Below are 22,941 nucleotides of genomic sequence, written 5' to 3' on the forward strand. Positions count from 1 at the left end.
TCCCATCACCATCAAACCTTTCATCCTCCTCATCCTTCCCTTTCTTGTAACTCTTCTGTAATCTCTGCCACACTATCAACTGCTCTTCCTACCTCCCCCTCTCATCCTTCATCTGACCTTACCCCTCCCCTCCCCTGTCCTGCACCCGATGCTCCCCCTCTCTCCTCATTAACGGTATGGACCTCAATCATCCGGGGCCTTGGCTCAAACCTGATTGATCTCTCCATTCAGGTTGCTTCTGACAATCCAGACTTGATCTGCTTAACAGAAACTTTCCTCCTTCAAGATGTCTCTGATTCCTTGGTATCTCTCCCAGGTTACTCCCTCCTCTGGTATGATAGACCTGAGCCTCGTCCTGGTGGTGGGGTGGCTATCTTTATCAAAAACTCTCTTCCTCACTCTCCTTGCACTGCCCTCTCTCCACCCCACCCCCAGGAGTACCTCTGGCTACGGCTTCTTCTCCGCTCCCACCTTTTGTTCATATGTGTTCTGTACCATCATCCAAACAGTGATGAATCCATTTACATTTCGCTGTCGGACAACATGGACCAACTTCTATCAACTCATCCAAACTCTCTCTTCCTCATATGTGGCGACTTTAACTGTCATCATGCCAGCAGGCTGGGTGTGGGTTCATCTCTCACCAGCCAATGCACCTCAGCAAAGGACTTCTGCGACTCATTGGGACTGACACAATCTGTCAATTTCCCAACCCGGATCTCAGTCAATGGAGTATCTTCTCTTCTGGACTTGGTTATGACTAACTTCCCTCCAAATGTCTGCTGCTCTTCTTCTGCTCCAATCGGTTCTTCTGATCATGTGCTTGTTAAAGTGGACATCTCTCTGGCCATTCTCAGAGAGCCTCCTCAGCGCCGACGAGTCTGGCATTTCACTCAGGCTGACTGGCACGGTCTGCAAGCAGCCATCAATCATCTGGACTGGTCTCCCATCTCCACTGCCTCTGACATAAATTCTTCCTGGGAATTCTTCCAAAGCAAACTGCTCTCTCTCATGCACAGATTTATCCCATTTCGTCTTCAGTTGTCTTACCCTTCCTCCCGTCCATGGTACACTGAATCTTGTGGTGAGGCAGTTGCCCTGAAACAAGTTGCCTTTGCCTCTTGGAAGGAAAATCCAACTGAAGGCAATCTCAGTTCCTTCCACCAAGCTCGGAACAAGTGTGTGTCTACCCTCAGGGGTGCCAGGAAGCACTATCTCTCCACACTCAAGATTGAACTCTCAAACCTGTCTCCTTCCTCCAAATCCTGGTGGCATCTGGTCAAATCCGTTTCTGGTGTTTGTTCCCCCTCCATCCCCTCCCTTACCTCAAATGGCTACACAGTTGACACAGCACGTGACAAAGCCGAATGCCTCAACTCTGTGTTTGCCTCAAAATCTTGTGTCCCAAACACATCTCTCTCTGTTCCCACCTTTCCCAGTCGAACCCAACTGCTCCTGGACTCTGTGTCCTTCTCTCCTGACAAGGTGGAGAAGTTTCTGTCAAACCTCGACTCTGATTCTGCAACTGGACCAGACGACATCAGCCCACGGGTCCTAAAATCCTGCTCTGCCGCTCTATCTCACCCTCTCTCTGTTCTTTTCACCCTCTCTTTTGCTCAAGGTCATCTGCCAGCATCTTGGAAATCAGCAAACATTACCACTTTACACAAAAAAGGTGCAAAAACAGATCCTTGCAACTACAGACCAATCAGCCTGTTTCCAATTATGAGCAAAGTCATGGAATCCATCATTGCTTCGGATATCAAATCCTGCCTCTTCTCCAATGGCTTGATCTCTGATCATCAATTTGGATTCAGACCAGGTCATTCTACTCTGGACATGTTGCTTCTGCTGTCTCAACAATGGATGGAGATCCTCAATGCCAAACAGGAAATCAGAGCTGTCTTACTTGACATATCACATGCCTTCGATACAATCTGGCACCCAGCTCTGCTCACCAAACTCTCCTCCTATGGTATCCATGGAAATCCCCACTCATGGCTTGCGGACTTCCTCTCTGGTCGAAGGCAACGTGTGGCCCTGAATGGATTTCTCTCATCTTCCCTTATTGTTCTGGCTGGAGTTCCCCAAGGTAGTGTTCTGGGCCCTGTGCTTTTTCTGGTCTTCATCAATGATCTCTCTGACTCTCACTCTCTGCAGACCTGGAAAAAATCACAGACTAGTCAAAGAAGTGGAACATGTCTTTCCATCCTGACAAATCACACACTCTTACAATGTCTCTCGGAAAGGACCGACTGGAAAACCCTCCCATCTACTTTCTGAACAATCCTCTCCAAGAAGTTCTGTCGCTGAAGCTTTTGGGTCTCACTATCTGCCATGATTTTTCTTGGGAAAACCACATTTCCAAGCTGGCCTCCAAAGCCAGTCGCCGACTGGGCATCCTCCATCGTGCGAAGTCCTTCTTTGGCACACCTGAGCTCCTCACCACATACAAGGCTTTCATCCGCAGCTCAATGGAATACTGTTCCCCCCTCTGCGCTGGTGCTCCTGCCTCACACCTCGCTCGGCTTCACGCTGTTGAAACCAAAGCTTTCAGAATCATTGGAATCTCCTGCGATGAAGTTAACTCCGAGGGCCTTTCACTCACTCACCGCAGACAGGTTGGTGGTCTTTCTGTCTTCTACCGACTCCTCTCCGGCCTTGGTCCCCCAGCTCTCTCTGTGCTCTGTCCCCCCAATATTCCTTCAGGTCGCACAAGATCTGCCTGCAACCCTCTTATGGTTAAACTGCCAAAATCTAGGCCCTCTGCTCACCTTCACTCTTTCATTCCCCTTTTCTTCCGCCTCTGGAACAAACTCCCCCACTCCCTTCAATCCCACTCCTCCCTCCAGGTCTTTAAAACAGCTGTTCACCACCATCTCTTGTCTTCCTCCATCCAAAACCTTGATCTTTTCTGCCCCCGCTAATTCACCCCAGATACACTTTTTTTTTTTCTTTTTGGAAATTCCAACTTTCCTGGAAGTCCTTGCAGTGTTCATATGTTTTAACCTCTCCCACCTCCCCCAAAGCCCTCCCCCTCCCAAATTTCTCCCGTTGCCCCTGCTCTCAAATGTTGTGTTTGTGTCCTTCCCCCTCTCCTCTCTCCCCTCTCTCCTCTCTCCCTCTCTCCCTCTCTCCCCATCTTGTCTGCCGCTCCCCTTATTTTTTGTTTTGTGTGGCGGTTTGACTTTTTGTGTGATTAATGTTAGCTCTTTCACGAGCCTCGATCTTGTATACAAAAAAAACAAAAAGAACAACAACTCGCGTTTTAATATATATATATATATATATATATATATATATATATATATATATATATATGTATATATATATACACACATACATACACACATACATACATACTGACAGACAAGTTTAAGCTTTGTACACATGCCTTTGAGCTCTCTACCCTGAGTTCTCTACGCAACCCAGCTCCAAACTGTAACCCTCGTGTTTTCCATGCACGGCAAAGCCAGTGTGTGCGTGCTGTTCCCTGGAAGAATGTTAAGCAAGAGAATCCGTCTGTAAGCATTGGATGTTGGTGGGTGTTAACGTTCACATGATGTCTTTTGCGAAGAGTAGGCAAGTTGTCAACCACCGTGAACAAATTTTAAACGAGAACAGCACTCGGTAGAGAGCATACCTCCACCTGGTGAACAGTTTGTTTTGTATCCCACTGATAGGCCGGATTTGGATTCGGACTTGAACCAAAATCTAATCGGCTTGTTCTTGTCACCTACCCAACTCGTCCACCTAATTTTGTCAAGTCATCCATAACTTTTTAAAATATCATGTTATATATCGGTTTTCGCCCGATTCCTCAATGGTGAAGAATCACTTAAAATGAAATAATTATCGTATCCAAATCCATATTCAGATCTTCACCAAAATCGAATCGATTAGTCCTTGTCAGACACACAACCGGTCCACCAATTTCGTCTGAATCCGTCCACAACTTTTTGAGATATCTTGTTCACAGACAGCCAAACAGACAGACAGACAGGGGTGAAACAAAACATCCACTTCAGTGGCGGAGGTAATTATTGGCACCTTCAGTCAAACATTTAGGCCTTGTACCCACTTCCAGAGAGACTTCTGCCAAAAACGCTATCGCCGGCACCATGACCAAATTCCCAAAATGTTACCTAATTATCGACATTTTAACATGTTTCAGCATAACTTGATTAAGGTTTGTCTGATCGGAACCAAGTTGCCCTTTCTATGTATCATAGCGCAAGGTGAATTTATGATGAATTTACATCATACCCCTCCGAGTTAACGGTCAAGGTCAAAGTCAAATGGCGTTCTGAAAAAAATAACGTGTTTTCTGTCAGCTGTCAATTTTGCCAATGCGGATTCTCAAAAACCGCTTGGCCTTTCAAGATGTTCTTTCATCATAAGAGAGGACATACACTGAAGTTGCGCACATGATATCTGATTAGTGCCCTTGACGTACGTTTTATGGCTTGAAACGAATTAAGAAAAAACAATTTTTTGATCACAATGGATCGATTGTAGATGAGGACACATTTTTTTAAATATACACTCTGTCCATAAATGTTGAAGGTCAGGGTCATATGGCAGTCTGAAAAGAATATATAGCCATCATTGGATCGTGGGCACCGGGGAGAGGCTAACCATTGGTGATTGCAGATATCTAGTTTTTGTCCCAGAAACACAAAATAAATTACACCAGATTTTTGCATCTATTGCTAAAAGTAAAGTGTGTGTGTGTGTGTGTGTGTGTGTGTGTGTGTGTGTGTGTGTGTGTGTGTTATATTCATTGCCCCTGCTCGCGTGTACTAACCATTCATTGCCCCTGCTCGCATGAAATTGCCACTCTTTCCTCTAAATGCTGAAAATTATGTTTAAAGGACAATTTCAATTCCAGATTTTGTGTTGGTAGCAGCAATGAGAAGTGCCCGGCAAGCCGAACCGAGTCACTGTTTAACACATGCAGCACATGCACAAAACTCATTTAGCATTCGTACATCATTTTGAAAGTCCCGTCCTGAACAAATAGACCTCTTGAATATCCTTAATGATCACAACTCGCCTACGAGACTCCCTCTTCACCCTCAGGACTTTCGCACATCCTCTGATATAACTGTATACCCTCCCATAATCAAGACTACCATATCCAGGAACACTACTTATGACCTTTCATCGGATATTGGCTTGTGTGGATGGGTAACGACACTGGGGTTGGTATAGCGCAGGCATGGTGGGCCGAATGGCCAATTCTTGCCCCAAGGTTCCTTGTGTGCATCACCTTTACATTATCATCACACATCAATAAAACCCCAAATTCATTACTAAAGATCACAGAAGAACACATATCAACCTTAACGAAACCAACTACCAACTGGCTTAAAACCTCACTCAATGTATACACAAAGAATTAAGTTAAGCACCCCCCCCCCGTTTTTTTACAACCTCGCACATTACAAGTTTGTTGTCGTCAAAACAGTGTAATATACCCATGATATTGCTATATTTTCTGGAGAAGTGATATTATGGTCACATAAAAACATAACAATCATGCCGTTTTCAATATTTTATTCTGAATAATTTAAGGTGAAATTTTTTGGGAATTTTAGGCATATTTTCACCTCAATTTAAGTATGGAGCTATAGGTCCATCACGGACAGTGTGGATGACGTTTATGTTTTCTAACGTACAGTCATTGTTCTGAGAAGACCTCTAGCGATCTTTGCGTCAATAACGTGTGTAGGACCCACGTGATCGGATCACTGACTCAACCAATCACTTTTTTTCACTTTGATCACTCAATTTCATCAATGGATAATTGCTAATGTCATACCAATCATTATTTGATCTCACATACCTTAGAATATATGCCAATGTATACATATACACAAAGAATATATATTAGGGGGTGCTTACCTTAATTCGTTGTGTAGGGGTGCTTAACTTCATTCTTTGTGTATATATGTACATATATATATATATATACATATATATATATATATATATATATATATATATATATATATATATATATATATATATGATCTTTTATATAAGCTTTTGTACATTTTGATATTTTTGGCTTCAATTCAACAAATACAGTAGTAAAACATTTTAACAAAACAGTAACTGATGCATCCAAAAATTTCATCCATTTTCTAAATTTCAATCCCAACTTCACAACAGGAATAAAACAATTAATTTTATAAACAAATAAATATTTTCAAGGAAAAGGCAAACCTTCACCTTCACGATTAACCGTAAATTAGTACTGTACCTTAAACAACGCGTTCATCCCACTGATCAACAGCCAAAAAATAAAAGTTGGGAAAGATTCATCAGCAGTCTTGACTATAGATTAAACAAACAGTAGAAATTTCCAGTGGAATATATCAAACATACACAACTCACACAACAACCCACCCCATCACACAAATCAGTAATTGATCAAGGCGGCACAATCGCCAACAAAAAGCAGCGATCAATGCCATCAACTACTGCACTCTTCAATCAGTCATAAACACAGCATGTCCACAAACAGGTCAATCACCAAAAGGCTAAATAAATTGAACCTTTACAATGAAGCTCCATGATCACCTTTCAATGCGTCGGGCACCCAGATTTTACAAGTGCTTGGGTTTTGCTTGCCCGCGGTTGGGCACCTTCAAAATCGCATAATGAACATCACTTTTGACCACAGTGCTTCTTTAAAATCGGCCTTTTTGGCAAACAATGCAAACAATGCCATTGTATATTCGATTATATTCGAATTGTATATTTGAGAATTATATGAATGAATTCCGGTATCAGTGTATGTGCTCTGTATTTTTAACATCGTGATGAGGAAGTTCAATCTCAATAAATACTTCTACTGTTATTGAAGAAAAGAACATTTTCGGTTTCAATCGATTCAACAAAGGCTGGTTGGTGTGTTTTGGCCTTTTAAATGATCGGTTTTAAAATCTTATTTTTTGAAAAAAAAGTGTTTTTTTTGTTTGAAATTCTTTTCAAACTTGAATATCGTAGAGAACAAGTTTTACAGTTTTCTCTTTTTTTGGGCACCCAAAATTTGACTTCGGGCATATCCTCCAAAAAAAAGTGTTTTTGGCAAAGAAAATTAAAAAGAAAATTTTGAAAAGAAAAATTCGTTTTTTTGAGGATTCTTTAAAAAATCGCTTCATAGTGTATTCGCTATATTGCTTTATAGTGCCAACAACTCCGCAAAAAATCGCTTTATAGTGTATTCGCTATATTGCTTTATAGTGCCAACAACTCCGCAAAAAATCGCTTTATAGTGTATTCGCTATATTGCTTTATCGTGCCAACAACTCCGCAAAAAATCGCTTTATAGTGTATTCGCTACATCGCTTTATAGTGCCAACAACTCCACAAAAAATCGCTTTATAGTGTATTCGCTACATCGCTTTATAGTGCCAACAACTCCGCAAAAAATCGCTTTATAGTGTATTCGCTACATCACTTTATAGTGCCAACAACTCCGCAAAAAATCGCTTTATAGTGTATTCGCTATATTGCTTTATAGTGCCAACAACTCCGCAAAAAATCGCTTTATAGTGTATTCGCTATATTGCTTTATAGTGCCAACAACTCCGCAAAAAATCGCTTTATAGTGTATTCGCTATATTGCTTTATAATGCCAACAACTCCGCAAAAAATCGCGTTATAGTGCCTGAACCTTTGTAGCTATATGAAAGATAATATTAAATTATCCCCGATTAGTGTGCATGTGTGTTTGTAATATTGTGGCGGACACGAAAGCACTGACGTGGTGACATCACCCCGCACACCAAGTGGGGATGGGCCACGCCAGGGAGAGAGGCGTGGCCTCACGATATTCACGGGGCGCGCAGCCCTGAGCAGCTTAGTGCTGCAGTTTGAGTACTTTGAATAAAGACTCTTTTATGAACCGCGTTGTCCGCTTGCTCCTTGCGTAAGCATTAGTGCGCGCAGCATCGCGCTTTATATGGTGACCTCGACGTTGGATCTGCCATAGCGATCCTTCCGAACACGACGCCATTGCAATGGCAAACGACAAGGCAATGGCGATTAAACTTCCCGAATTTTGGGAGGCCCAGGCCGAAGTCTGGTTCGTTCAAGCCGAAGCCCAATTTCAGCTTCGGCGCCTCACCGGCGACGACACGCGCTACTGCCACGTCATCGCCTCCCTCGGGCCCGGCATGGCCGCTCGAATTGTGTCCGTCCTTCGCCACCCACCGGACGGCCACAAGTACGAGGCACTGAAGCGGCTACTCCTAGCCACGTTCGGCCTCATGGACGACGCACGGACCGACCGCCTCCTGGATCTCCCCGAGCTCGGCGACACGCGCCCATCGGTCCGAATGGACCATATGCTGTCACTGTTGGGCGACGAAGCCCCCGGTTCTCTATTCCGGGCGCTTTTCCGTCGCCAACTTCCAGCGCAGGTTCGCCTCGCGTTGGCCGGGACCGGGCTAACGGAACCCCGAGCATTGGCAGCCGAGGCGGATAGGTACTTTGCGGCTTCGGATACGCGGGCGAGAGTCGGTGCGGCCGTCACGGACCTCGAGGCTCATGCTGCTGATGATGCTGATCCACAGCATCAGCTTACACAGCATACGCAGCATGCTGATACGCCCCTCGTGAACGCCGCCACGCCCCGCCCACCGCCGCGGCGAAAACCGCCAACTCCACCGGCCTGGCGGAGCCAGCCACACTCCTCCAGCTCCACCACCTGGTGCTGGTTCCACGCCAAGTTTGGCCACGAGGCTCGGCAATGTCATCCGCCATGCTCCTTCAACAGGTCGGGAAACGCCCGGGCCGGCGCTCTATAGTGGCGATGAGCGCCGGCCGTTCGAGCAGCCTGCTGTTCATAACGGACACCTTATCCGGGCGCCGTTACCTGTGCGACACGGGAGCGCAGGTGAGTGTCGTTCCTGCCGGCACGTCAGACAAGAACGCCGCGGGCGGGGGCCCCGCACTGCTTGCCGCGAACGGGACGCCCATCCGTACGTACGGAAAACGCTGCGTCTCTCTGCGGTTCGGAGGGCAGGTTTTCCGATGGACGTTCGTCACCGCCGACGTGCCCATGGCACTGCTTGGCACAGACTTCCTGTGTGCTAATGGGCTCCTGGTCGACGTAAAGCGCAGACGTCTTGTCCAGGCCGAGACATTCAGCTCGCTCGCTTGTGCGCTGCCCAGCTCGTCGAGCAGCTCAACGAGCGGCTTGCCAAGCGGCTTGCCGAACGGTTCGGTTCCGGCCACGTTGATCTGTACGCTTCCGGCAGCGGACGCATTCACCCGCCTCCTCGCCGGCTTCCCGGCCCTCACGCGGCCCACCTTCTCGGTGGGGGCCGTCAAGCACGGGGTGGCCCATCACATCCCCACCGTCGGGCCACCGGTCTACGCCCGAGCACGCCGCCTCAAGCCGACGAAGCTGGCGGTGGCAAAAGCGGCGTTCGCTACTCTGGAGCGACTCGGCATCGTTCGGCGCTCAGAGAGCGCTTGGGCGTCGCCACTGCACATCGTGCCGAAGCCCGGCGGGGGATGGCGACCGTGCGGGGACTATCGCCGTCTAAATGACGCCACCACTCCCGACCGCTACCCCGTCTCCCACATTCAGGACTTTTCCGCCTGTTTGGCGGGCATGTCCTTCTTCTCGAAGGTGGACCTCATACGCGGCTACCATCAGGTCCCCGTCAGGCCGGAGGACGTCCTGAAGACGGCGGTCATCACGCCATTCGGACTCTTCGAGTTCCTGCGGATGCCCTTCGGTCTGAAGAATGCGGCTCAGGCGTTCCAGCGACTGATGGACAGCGTCCTGCACGACTTGGATTTTGTCTACGTCTACCTGGACGATATCCTCGTCGCCAGCGCGTCCCACGAAGAGCACCTACGCCACCTCCGCACGCTCTTCGAACGCCTGGGCCAGCATGGCCTGATTGTGAACCCCGCAAAGTGCCGGTTCGGCGCCGCCGTAATCGATTTTCTGGGGCACCGTGTCACCAAGCACGGAGCCGTCCCCCTGCCGGCCAAGGTGGAGGCGGTGAAGGGGTTTCCGCACCCCCGCACGATCAGAGGGCTGCAGGAGTTCCTGGGCATGGTGAACTTTTACCATCGGTTCCTGCCCCGTATCGCCCAGCTCCTGCGCCCCCTGCACGAAGCTCTCCGAGGTAAGCCGGGCAAAGGTAAGCAGTAAACTGCTCGAGGTAAAAAAAAAAGAAGTTTAGGTTAGCAAAAACGGGAAAATAATGTAAATTGCACAGTTATATTGTAAAAAAAAAGGCCTTCTTCAGGGAACAAGTAATGGGTTAACAACTTACAGCTGTTCTGCAGCAATGTAAGTAAATTAAGTCTTGAGAGTTGATGCAAACAATTCCTACAGGTGTCCCAACCTCTGCTGATTACTTCATTTCAAACCCCCTGTCTGTATAAAAGCAGTATTGGAACAGACTGTTATTACACCCTCTGAAGCATTATTTGCACAATATTGCACTGCAGGAAGTAGTATGTTGGAAACTGGAGGAAACTCTGACAGGAAGAGGTCTGGCAGACCCAAAGCAACAACAGAATCAGAAGACAAGTTTCTGAGAGTCAACAGCTTGCGTGATAGGCGGCTCACAGGACAACAGCTTAACACTGGTCGAAGTAAGCAAGTCTCAGTTTCAACTGTGAAGAGAAGACTTCGAGCTGCAGGTTTGACAGGTCGAGTGGCAGTAAGAAAGCCATTGCTAAGATGGCAAAATAAGAAAAAGAGGCTTGCCTGGGCCATGAAGCACCGCCAGTGGATTACTCAAGACTGGAAGAAGGTCTTATTGACCGATGAATCAAAATTTGAAATCTTTGGTTCATCACGCAGGGTTTTTGTACACTGTCGCGTAGGCGAAAGGATGGTTCCTCAGTGTGTGACACCAACTGTCAAACATGGAGGAGGAAGCGTGATGGTCTGGGGCCCTTTTGCTGGATCCAGAGTCGGCGACTTTCACAGAGTGACTGGCACCATGAACCAAAAGGGCTACCACAGCATTATGCAGCGCCATGCAATACTCTCTGGTATACGCCTCGTTGGTCAGGGGTTCATCCTACAGCAAGATAATGACCCTAAACACACCTCCAGGCTATGTCAAAACTACCTTCAAGGAAAAGAACAAGACGGTCGGCTTCAAATCATGGAATGGCCAGCACAGTCTCCAGAATTAAACCCCATCGAGCTGGTTTGGGATGAACTGGACAGAAGGGTGAAAGCAAAGCAACCTACAAATGCAACACATTTGTGGGAACTTCTGCAACTGTTGGGAAGAACTTCCCGAACAATATTTGATTTCCATTTGTTACATATTTATGTGAATGTATGTGAATTACTATTCAGGGCTTTGCTTATCAATGTGTAGTCGATTAAAGGTTGTTGTGATTAACGGGTCAGGAGCCCTTCTGAGGAAAAGGAGACCGGAAACGGAAGAAGAAAAGACACGAGGTCCTGGAGACGCGACGATTCTTCTTCTTCCTCGCTGAGCTCGGACGCGAGCGGTATCGCTATTGAGCAACGTAACAGAATCGGCGTTTAAAAGCCCGTCTGGCGAGAGGAGTTACCGGGACGTGTAACTACCCTTTGACACGTCAAGTCACCGTGGGTTCGTGCACGGAACCAAGCAGCTGGCACAGTTCGCCTCACCGTCTACAAGGCCGCATACGGGTCGCACCTTGGGCCGCGCGCGCTGGGCAAGCCGCGTGTTGCTTTGCCTGCTTGGCTTTACCCACTTTGCTTGGCCAGGAGGTGCGCGCTGCAGCCGTTGTTCCCGGTATGGGACGTGCCCGGTGAAAGCACGTCAGGAAGGGTCCGTTCAACCGCCCACGTGCGGAGATCGAACTACAGGAGTACGGAGACATTGAGAGAGACATTGACCATGGAGGGAGTCGGGAGTGGGGCTCACGTGAGGAATGTATAAGATGGCCATCTTAGAGTTATTATGGATGAGTTTACATCTTTGTACTATTGATTGCTGATTGTGGATGGTTGTTGATTGCTCGGGGAATATATCATTGATTATTCCGGATCCTTGGTGTGGGGTTTCTTATTGATTGGAATTCATATTGATTGCGTTACGAAAGCGCATAAATAATATATCTTTCTGGCGGAGTTCCTCTCACGGTCCGGGGGTTACCGAGACCAGGTAGTCACCGGGAGGACCACGTAACAGAATTGGGGGCTCGTCCAAATTACGATTTGCGGATTCGCAATTGGGTCTACGTCCGGGATCTAAAATTGTATAAAATAATAAAATAATATTTTTATTAATTAAAATTTATTAATTAAGTATTAATTGGTAAATTTTTGGGGAAATTGGGGGTAAAGTCTTGGGTGAAGGTTAACAGGTGTTAACGATAGGCACCATGGCATTTGTGGCACAGAACTTTGTGGTAACCCCGAGTGAGGCACAGTTCCTAGCGTTACTAAAGTCGGACCCCTTGAAATTGGCCAAACATTTTAACTTGGAGGTCCGAACTAATTTGAGGAAGGCAGAGTTGCAGACCACGGTGATACAGTCTATGGTGGGATTAGGAACATGGGACGAGTTAGCCTGGCAGTGGCTACCCGAAGAACCAGAAGACGTTGAGCTCCGGAAACTGGAGTTGCAATTACGGAGCCAGGAACGGATCAAAGAAGAAGAAAGGAAAGCAGAAAAGGAAAGAGCAGAAGAAGAAAGGAAAGCAGAAAAGGAAAGAGCAGAAGAAGAAAGGAAAGCAGAAGAGAGGAGAGAAGAGAAACAAGCAGAGGAAAGGAGAGTGGAACGAGAACTCCAGGAAAGGTTAGCAGAAGAAGAAAGGAAAGCAGAAAAGGAAAGAGCAGAAGAAGAAAGGAAAGCAGAAGAGAGGAGAGAAGAGAAACAAGCAGAGGAAAGGAGAGTGGAACGAGAACTCCAGGAAAGGTTAGAAGGGAGAAAAGCAGAGGAGAAGAGAGCTGCCAGGGAACTCGAAGCAGAGGAGAGAAAAGCCGAAAGGGAGTTGAAGGAACGTGATCTGGCGCTTCAGCAAGAGATTAAATTCAAGGAGCTGGATTTAATGAGAGAACGGGGAGAGGTACCACCCTTGCTGACGGGGTCGACACCTAGCCAGAACACCTGGGATGTGGGCAGACATGTGAGGCTGGTTCCACCCTTCAGTGAAAAGGAAGTCGCTAAATTTTTTCCACACTTTGAGAAAGTGGCTCGACAGTTAAACTGGCCGGAGGAGGCCTGGACCATACTAGTGCAAAGTGTGCTGGTGGGAAAAGCTCAAGAGATTTATTCGGCGCTACCAATGGACCAATGTGCAGATTATGAGGTATTGAAGAAGCACATCCTCAAAGCCTATGAGTTGGTTCCGGAAGCTTACCGGCAAAAATTCAGGAATGCCAGGAAGAGGGAGAGTGAGACCCATGTGGAGTTTGCCAGAGTGAAAGAAAATATGTTTGATCGGTGGTGTGAGTCAAAAGGAGTCAGGAACGACTTCGAAGCATTGCGTGACCTGATGCTGGTGGAGGAATTTCAACAGTGTGTCCACGAGGACATCAAAGTGTACCTGCAGGAAAAGAAAGTACCGAAGTTGTGGGACGCAGCCACCCTGGCAGATGATTATGCCTTAACACACTGGATAGGGGTCCACGAACCTAACTCCTCGCCTAGATCTCCGCAGGGGAGGTGGGGAACAGCAGGTGCGGAGAACGACAATACATGGCGGCGGCCTCGAGAGGATTATGGGGACAACGCGGATACCCCACCTGTTCGAAATCAGAGGGCTGCGGGCCCAAGACAAACTTATTTTTCGGGGGGCCCGAGGCAGACCACGAGTTTTTCCTCCGGGCCTACTGGCGCTTTTTGCAAGAAACCTGGACACTTGATATCCAGTTGTTACCTCATGAAAAGGGAAGACCCAGAGCGGAGTCCGACTAGTACAACTCCGAATGCGATGGCAAACGTAAGAAATCGCCCACAGAAGAGTTACCAACCATTTATTTATGAGGGGTTGGTCTCACTCAAGGGAGACTTGACTAACCCAAGACCGGTTAGGGTTTTGAGGGACACAGGAGCCCATCAATCCTTAATGCTTGAAGGCATTTTGCCATTGTCAAAGAGTACCGCAACTGGTGATAGTGTTCGGTTACAAGGGATCGGTGGCTGTGTTAGTGCCCCACTTCATGTCATCCATTTGGAATCCGATTTGGTGTCAGGACCGGTCACCGTCGGTTTACAAGCCACGCTTCCTGTAGAGGGAGTATCTGTGATTATCGGAAATGATTTGGCCGGGGGGCAAATTTATGGTAACCCGAGGGTTGGTAAAGAGCACAGCAGGGAAAATAACACCCCACCAGCTCGGGATGGCGACAAAAGTTCCAAGTTATTTGTAGGGGGACTGAACTTCAACACAGAGGAAGAAGTTCTGACCTCTGTCTTCAACAGATATGGGCCGCTGGTGGAAGTGCGGGTGGTAAAAGACAGGGAAACGCAACGGTCAAGAGGGTTCAGCTTTGTCACGTTTGCAAGCACAAGAGACGCCAGAGAGGCAGAGAAGAATTGGAATGGTAAGGATTTGGAGGGTCGGACCATAACAGTAGGGAAGGCATTTCGTAGGCGTCGAGAGGTCTACAGAAGAGGACCACTTGGCAGGAGTTTTGGGGTTGGCAGCAGCCGATATTACGATGGAGGCTCCCAGAGTTACGGCACCTCCCGAAAGAATGAATGTCAGAGCACTGGCCGAGAAGGAGACCGCCAGTCAGGTAACGGCTGGGACAAGGGGTCCCACCGTAACTGTTAGGAGTCTGGAGAAGTTGAAGCACTATATACGGGGGAGCCGCCGAGCCGAGGCTCCTACATGGACTAACCGTGAACGCCACGTTCTTAAAGGCGTCCAGGTAGTGAACTTTCCTGCACGGACTAACCGTGAACTCCACGTTCTTAAAGGCGTCCATGTAATGAACTTTCCTCCCCGGACTAACCGTGAACTCCACATTCCTTAAGGCGTCCATGTAGGAATACTCCGCTGGGCCTCCCGAAAAAGTGCTATAGAGAGGTTTAAATTTGGGGGCTTTGGGTCACCACCTCTTAACCGTCATTCAAGAGAAATTAGAAGGGGTTGACACTTGGTCCAGAGGGAATTAATCTAGGGGATTGTGTGAAATTTTGTTGCTTTATTTTTAAGTGATGACTGTGCCCGGGGGGAACTGATGAGTTGGGGGGGGGGGGGGGGGTGAGTTATCTGGTTTGTTTATCCAAGTTGGCCGGCAAAGAAAGTTTTCGCTGGGTTCAAACTTTCGTTCTTGAAGGGGGGGAGTGTTACATATTTATGTGAATGTATGTGAATTACTATTCAGGGCTTTGCTTATCAATGTGTAGTCGATTAAAGGTTGTTGTGATTAACGGGTCAGGAGCCCTTCTGAGGAAAAGGAGACCGGAAACGGAAGAAGAAAAGACACGAGGTCCTGGAGACGCGACGATTCTTCTTCTTCCTCGCCGAGCTCGGACGCGAGCGGTATCGCTATTGAGCAATGTAACAGAATCGGCGTTTAAAAGCCCGTCTGGCGAGAGGAGTTACCGGGACATGTAACTACCCTTTGACACGTCAAGTCACCGTGGGTTTGTGCACGGAACCAAGCAGCCGGCACAGTTCGCCTCACCGTCTACAAGGCCGCGTACAGGTCGCACCTTGGGCCGCGCGCGCTGGGCAAGCCGCGTGTTGTTTTGCCTGCTTTGTTTTACCTGCTTTGCTTGGCCAGGAGGTGCGCGCTGCAGCCGTTGTTCCCGGTACGGGACGTGCCCGGTGAAAGCACGTCAGGAAGGGTCCGTTCAACCGCCCACGTGCGGAGATCGAACTACAGGAGTACGGAGACATTGAGAGAGACATTGACCATGGAGGGAGTCGGGAGTGGGGCTCACGTGAGGAATGTATAAGATGGCCATCTTAGAGTTATTATAGATGAGTTTACATCTTTGTACTATTGATTGCTGATTGTGGATGGTTGTTGATTGCTCGGGGAATATATCATTGATTATTCCGGATCCTTGGTGTGGGGTTTCTTATTGATTGGAATTCATATTGATTGCGTTACGAAAGCGCATAAATAATATATCTTTCTGGCGGAGTTCCTCTCACGGTCCGGGGGTCACCGAGACCAGGTAGTCACCGGGAGGACCACGTAACACATTGTAGAAGGAATGCCACGAGTGTGTTCGGCGGTTATATCTGCAAAAGGTGGCCACTTTGCTGAGTCAAAAATTGAAATAAAATTTTGTGAAACAAAATGATTCTATGATTTCTTTTTATCTCCAATTGTTTATTTCTTCTCTGCTTAATTTCAGAGTACATTGAGACAAACTGCGTAAATTTCAATAAAAACTGGAAAAATTGAGGTGTTCTAAAACTTTTGACTCGTAGTGTATATTATAAGAATTCACTCTTCCAACAGCCACGGCCTGGTGTTAGGTTAATGGTTAGGGTGCCGGCTTGGGATCCAAGGATCCTGGGTTCGAATCCCGGTCGATCGCTGAATTAACGCCAGTGGGGTTGACTCAGCCTGTCATCCCTTCCGAGGTCGGCAAATTGAGTACCAGCTTGCTGGGATGAATGATCACTTGCTGGGATGAACGAGTCCCATGGTGTGTACCCCGATTTAGAATAGGTACACCGTATCCCTGCGCACCGCAAGAGCGTGACCAAGGGTTGGCGTCAGGAAGGGCATCTGTCCATAAAAACACTGCCTCAAACAGGGAACCATGATTGTCATGGGGCCCGCAAGGCTAACCCCCGCTCTAGCGGGGAGAATGGCCTTAAAACGTTCATTCATTCATTCAACAGCCACATCATCCACACGAAGCATGGTCTTATTTATATTTTAGGGATTCATTCTTCGAGCAGGAAGATCATCCACACAGAGCATGGGCTTATCTATATTTTAGGGATTCATTCTTCTAGCAGGGAGATAATCCACATGCAGGGATTACTCCACTCTTCCACATGGAGCATGGTTCCACATCATTCTTCCAGCAGGGAGATAATCCACACGGAAGAATGTCTTACCGATATTATAGGGATTCACTCTTCCAGCAGGGAGATCATCCACATGGAGCATGGTCTTGTCTATATTATAGAGATTCACTCTTCCAGCAGGGAGATCATCCACATGGAGCATGGTCTTGTCTATATTATAGGGATTCACTCTTCCAGCAGGGAGATCATCCACATGGAGCATGGTCTTGTCTATATTATAGGGATTCGCTCTTCCAGCAGGGAGATAATCCACATGGAGCATGGTCTTGTCCATATTATAGGGATTCGCTCTTCCAGCAGGGAGATATTCCACACGGAAAAAGGTCTAATCGATATTATTGGGATTTTCTCTTCCAGCAGGGAGATATTCCACACGGAAAAAGGTCTAATCGATATTATTGGGATTCGCTATTCCAGCAGGGAGATAATCCACATGGAAAAAGGTCTTATCTACATTATTGGGATTCGCTCTTCCAGCAGGGAGATATTCCACAGGGAAAAAGGTCGAATCGATATTATTGGGATTTGCTCTTCCAGCAGGGAGATAATCCACACGAGCATGGTCTTATCTATATTATTGGGATTCACTCTTCCAGCAGGGAGATATTCCACATGGAAAAAGGTCTTATCTATATTATAGGGATTCGCTCTTCCAGCAGGGAGATAATCCACATGGAGCATTGTCTTATCTATATTATTGGGATTCACTCTTCCAGCAGGGAGATATTCCACATGGAAAAAGGTCTTATCTATATTATTGGGATTCGCTCTTCCAGCAGGGAGATATTCCACATGGAGCATTGTCTTATCTATATTATTGTGATTCACTCTTCCAGCAGAGAGATATTCCACATGGAAAAAGGTCTTATCTATATTATAGGGATTCGCTCTTCTAGCAGGGAGATAATCCACATGGAGCATTGTCTTATCTATATTATTGGGATTCACTCTTCCAGCAGGGAGATATTCCACACGGAAAAAGGTCTAGTCGATATTATTGGGATTTGCTCTTCCAGCAGGGAGATATTCCACACGGAAAAAGGTCTTATCTATATTATAGGGATTCACTCTTCCACCAGCGAGATAATCCACACGGAAAAAGGTCTTATCTATATTATTGGGATTCGCTCTTTCAGCAGGGAGATATTCCACACGATTGGGATTCGCTCTTTCAGCAGGGAGATATTCCACATGGAAAAAGGTCTTATCTATATTATAGGGATTCGCTCTTCCAGCAGGGAGATAATCCACATGGAGCATGTTCTTGTCTATATTATGGGGATTCGCTCTTCCAGCAGGGAGATATTCCACACGGAAAAAGGTCTAATCGATATTAATGGGATTTGCTCTTCCAGCAGGGAGATATTCCACACGGAAAAAGGTCTTATCTATATTATTGGGATTTGCTCTTCCAGCAGGGAGATCATCCACACGGAGCATGGTCTTATCTATATTATAGAGGTTCACTCTTCCAGCAGGGAGATCATCCACATGGAGCATGGTCTTGTCTATATTATAGAGATTCACTCTTCCAGCAGGGAGATCATCCACACGGAGCATGATCTTCTCTATATTACAGGGATTCACTCTTCCACCAGCGAGATCATCCGCACGGAGCATGGTCTTATCTATATTATAGGGATTCACTCTTCCAGCAGGGAGATAATCCACATGGAGCGTGGTCTTATCTATATTATAGAGATTCGCTCTTCCAGCGGGGAGATATTCCACACGGAAAAAGGTCTAATCGATATTATTGGGATTTGCTCTTCCAGCAGGGAGATAATCCACACGGAGCATGGTCTTATCTATATTATAGGGATTCACTCTTCCAGCAGGGAGATAATCCACACAGAGCATGGTCTTATCTATATTATAGGGATTCACTCTTCCAGCAGGGAGATATTCCACACGGAAAAAGGTCTAATCGATATTAATGGGATTTGCTCTTCCAGCAGGGAGATATTCCACACGAAAAAGGTCTTATCTATGTTATAGTGATTCACTCTTCCAGCAGGGAGATCATCCACATGGAGCATGGTCTTCTCTATATTATAGGGATTCACTCTTCCAGCAGGGAGATAATCCACACGGAAAAAGGTCTTATCTATATTATAGGGATTCGCTCTTCCAGCAGGGAGATAATCCACATGGAGCATGTTCTTGTCTATATTATGGGGATTCGCTCTTCCAGCAGGGAGATATTCCACACGGAAAAAGGTCTAATCGATATTAATGGGATTTGCTCTTCCAGCAGGGAGATATTCCACACGAAAAAGGTCTTATCTATGTTATAGTGATTCACTCTTCCAGCAGGGAGATCATCCACATGGAGCATGGTCTTCTCTATATTATAGGGATTCACTCTTCCAGCAGGGAGATAATCCACACGGAAAAAGGTCTTACCGATATTACAGGGATTCACTCTTCCACCAGCGAGATCATCCGCACGGAGCATGGTCTTATCTATATTATAGGGATTCACTCTTCCAGCAGGGAGATCATCCACACGGAGCATGGTCTGATCTATATTATAGGGATTCACTCTTCCAGCAGGGAGATAATCCACACGGAGCATGGTCTTATCTATATTATAGGGATTCACTCTTCCAGCAGGGAGATAATCCACATGGAGCATGGTCTTATCTATATTATAGGGATTCACTCTTCCAGCAGGGAGATAATCCACACGGAGCATGGTCTTATCTATATTATAGGGATTCACTCTTCCAGCAGGGAGATAATCCACACAGAGCATGGTCTTATCTATATTATAGGGATTCACTCTTCCAGCAGGGAGATAATCCACACGGAGCAAGGTCTTATCTATATTATAGGGATTCACTCTTCCAGCAGGGAGATAATCCACACCGAGCATGGTCTTATCTATATTATAGGGATTCACTCTTCCAGCAGGGAGATAATCCACACAGAGCATGGTCTTATCTATATTATAGGGATTCACTCTTCCAGCAGGGAGATAATCCACACAGAGCATGGTCTTATCTATATTATAGGGATTCACTCTTCCAGCAGGGAGATAATCCACACGGAGCAAGGTCTTATCTATATTATAGGGATTCACTCTTCCAGCAGGGAGATAATCCACACGGAGCATGGTCTTATCTATATTATAGGGATTCACTCTTCCAGCAGGGAGATAATCCACACGGAGCAAGGTCTTATCTATATTATAGGGATTCACTCTTCCAGCAGGGAGATAATCCACACGGAGCAAGGTCTTATCTATATTATAGGGATTCACTCTTCCACCAGCGAGATCATCCACACGGAGCAAGGTCTTATCTATATTATAGGGATTCACTCTTCCAGCAGAGAGATAATCCACACGGAGCAAGGTCTTATCTATATTATAGGGATTCACTCTTCCAGCAGGGAGATAGTCCACACGGAGCAAGGTCTTATCTATATTATAGGGATTCACTCTTCCAGCAGGGAGATAATCCACACGGAGCAAGGTCTTATCTATATTATAGGGATTCACTCTTCCAGCAGGGAGATAATCCACACGGAGCAAGGTCTTATCTATATTATAGGGATTCACTCTTCCAGCAGGGAGATAATCCACACAGAGCATGGTCTTATCTATATTATAGGGATTCACTCTTCCAGCAGGGAGATAATCCACACGGAAAAACGTCTTACCGATATTATAGGAATTCACTCTTCCACCAGCGAGATCATCCGCACGGAGCATGGTCTTATCTGTATTATAGGGATTCATTCTTCCAGCAGGGAGATAATCCACACGGAGCAAGGTCTTATCTATATTATAGGGATTCACTCTTCCAGCAGGGAGATAATCCACACGGAGCATGGTCTTATCTATATTATAGGGATTCACTCTTCCAGCAGGGAGATAATCCACACGGAGCAAGGTCTTATCTATATTATAGGGATTCACTCTTCCAGCAGGGAGATAATCCACACGGAGCAAGGTCTTATCTATATTATAGGGATTCACTCTTCCACCAGCGAGATCATCCACACGGAGCAAGGTCTTATCTATATTATAGGGATTCACTCTTCCAGCAGAGAGATAATCCACACGGAGCAAGGTCTTATCTATATTATAGGGATTCACTCTTCCAGCAGGGAGATAGTCCACACGGAGCAAGGTCTTATCTATATTATAGGGATTCACTCTTCCAGCAGGGAGATAATCCACACGGAGCAAGGTCTTATCTATATTATAGGGATTCACTCTTCCAGCAGGGAGATAATCCACACGGAGCAAGGTCTTATCTATATTATAGGGATTCACTCTTCCAGCAGGGAGATAATCCGCACGGAGCAAGGTCTTATCTATATTATAGGGATTCACTCTTCCAGCAGGGAGATAGTCCACACGGAGCAAGGTCTTATCTATATTATAGGGATTCACTCTTCCAGCAGAGAGATAATCCACACGGAGCAAGGTCTTATCTATATTATAGGGATTCACTCTTCCAGCAGGGAGATAATCCACACGGAGCAAGGTCTTATCTATATTATAGGGATTCACTCTTCCAGCAGAGAGATAATCCACACGGAGCAAGGTCTTATCTATATTATAGGGATTCACTCTTCCAGCAGGGAGATAATCCACACGGAAAAACGTCTTACCGATATTATAGGAATTCACTCTTCCACCAGCGAGATCATCCGCACGGAGCAAGGTCTTATCTATATTATAGGGATTCCCTCTTCCAGCAGGGAGATAATCCACACGGAGCAAGGTCTTATCTATATTATAGGGATTCACTCTTCCAGCAGGGAGATAATCCGCACGGAGCAAGGTCTTATCTATATTATAGGGATTCACTCTTCCAGCAGGGAGATAATCCACACGGAGCAAGGTCTTATCTATATTATAGGGATTCCCTCTTCCAGCAGGGAGATAATCCACACGGAAAAACGTCTTACCGATATTATAGGGATTCACTCTTCCACCAGCGAGATCATCCGCACGTTGCTGCCTTCGGCCTTGTTCTGCTCAGGAAGTGAAGTTTTGATGCAGATCAAGTTGGTCAGGCAAAAGGAAGAGGAAGTGGTCGAATGGGCAAGCCTTCACCGTTTCTACTTTATACTGCACGTCATTAAATTTTACGGAAGAATAAGAATACTACAAAGGCGCACACAACTCCTGCACATACTGAAAATCCACAAAATTGTTCCTCGACATATTATACAGACAGTTGCACAATCGCCAAGTGAAACCAATTTGTTTGAGCGTTTTAACATCATTGGGTGAATACCATGTATGTGCAGTTTACGTTGTGACTCAGATCTGAAAAAATCATGTTGTCGTTTCCACATCGCCAACGCTGAGCAGTTCAAACCGGGCTCTGGAAGTGATCTGAAAGATTTGGAAGATTTGGAAGCTCTGGAAGATCCAGATCCAGATCTTCACCAAAATCTCATCATTTCGTCCTTGTCACATACCAAATGTCTCGTCCAACCTTCGTCCGAATCCGTCCATAACTTTTCGAGATATCCTGTTCAGAGACAGACAAACAGACAGTCAGGGGGTGAAAACATAACCGCCACCTACAGTCACGTGAAAAAGTAAGTACACCCCATGTAAAGTTTTGACTTTTTCAACATATTTCAACATACAGCTATTTGATCTTCATTTCAACAATATTGATAGATAAAGGTGATATAATATAACAAATATCAAGAAACATTTACATTTTGTAGTCCATTGTATAATTTAAATAAACATAAATGCAAATTTCACATGTGGAAAAAGTAAGTACACCCCTACATTTATCACTACTTCAAATACCTAAAATTAGAATCAGGTGCACCAGCTCAGGTGCAAATGATTAGAACAATAGAACATCGTTAGAGAGGATCTTGGAGGAACCCGTCTTATTTAAACCTCAGACATTTAGTTTGGTTTGCTCTTTGTTGTTGAAGTGTGCGGTG

General features: G+C 46.2%; 1 protein-coding gene across 2 annotated transcripts in view; it reads right to left on the reverse strand.

Annotated features, from left to right (window-relative positions):
- The window catches only part of LOC137423663 (SH3 domain-binding protein 2), a 69,528-nt gene extending 47,306 nt beyond the window's left edge, over window positions 1-22,222 (reverse strand). The window contains exon 1 of one of the 2 annotated variants that reach the window (XM_068111048.2): window positions 21,934-22,222. The gene's annotated coding sequence lies outside the window, so the exon portion shown is untranslated. Of the gene's footprint in view, window positions 1-17,037; window positions 17,082-21,933 lie in introns of those variants that run through there. The other variant, XM_068111050.2, reaches the window with a different exon arrangement.
- Between the last annotated feature and the right edge of the window lie 719 nt (window positions 22,223-22,941).

Source organism: Myxine glutinosa, chromosome 3, assembly GCF_964187855.1.
Source record: "Myxine glutinosa chromosome 3, kmMyxGlut1.1, whole genome shotgun sequence".
Taxonomy (NCBI): Eukaryota; Metazoa; Chordata; class Myxini; order Myxiniformes; family Myxinidae; genus Myxine; species Myxine glutinosa.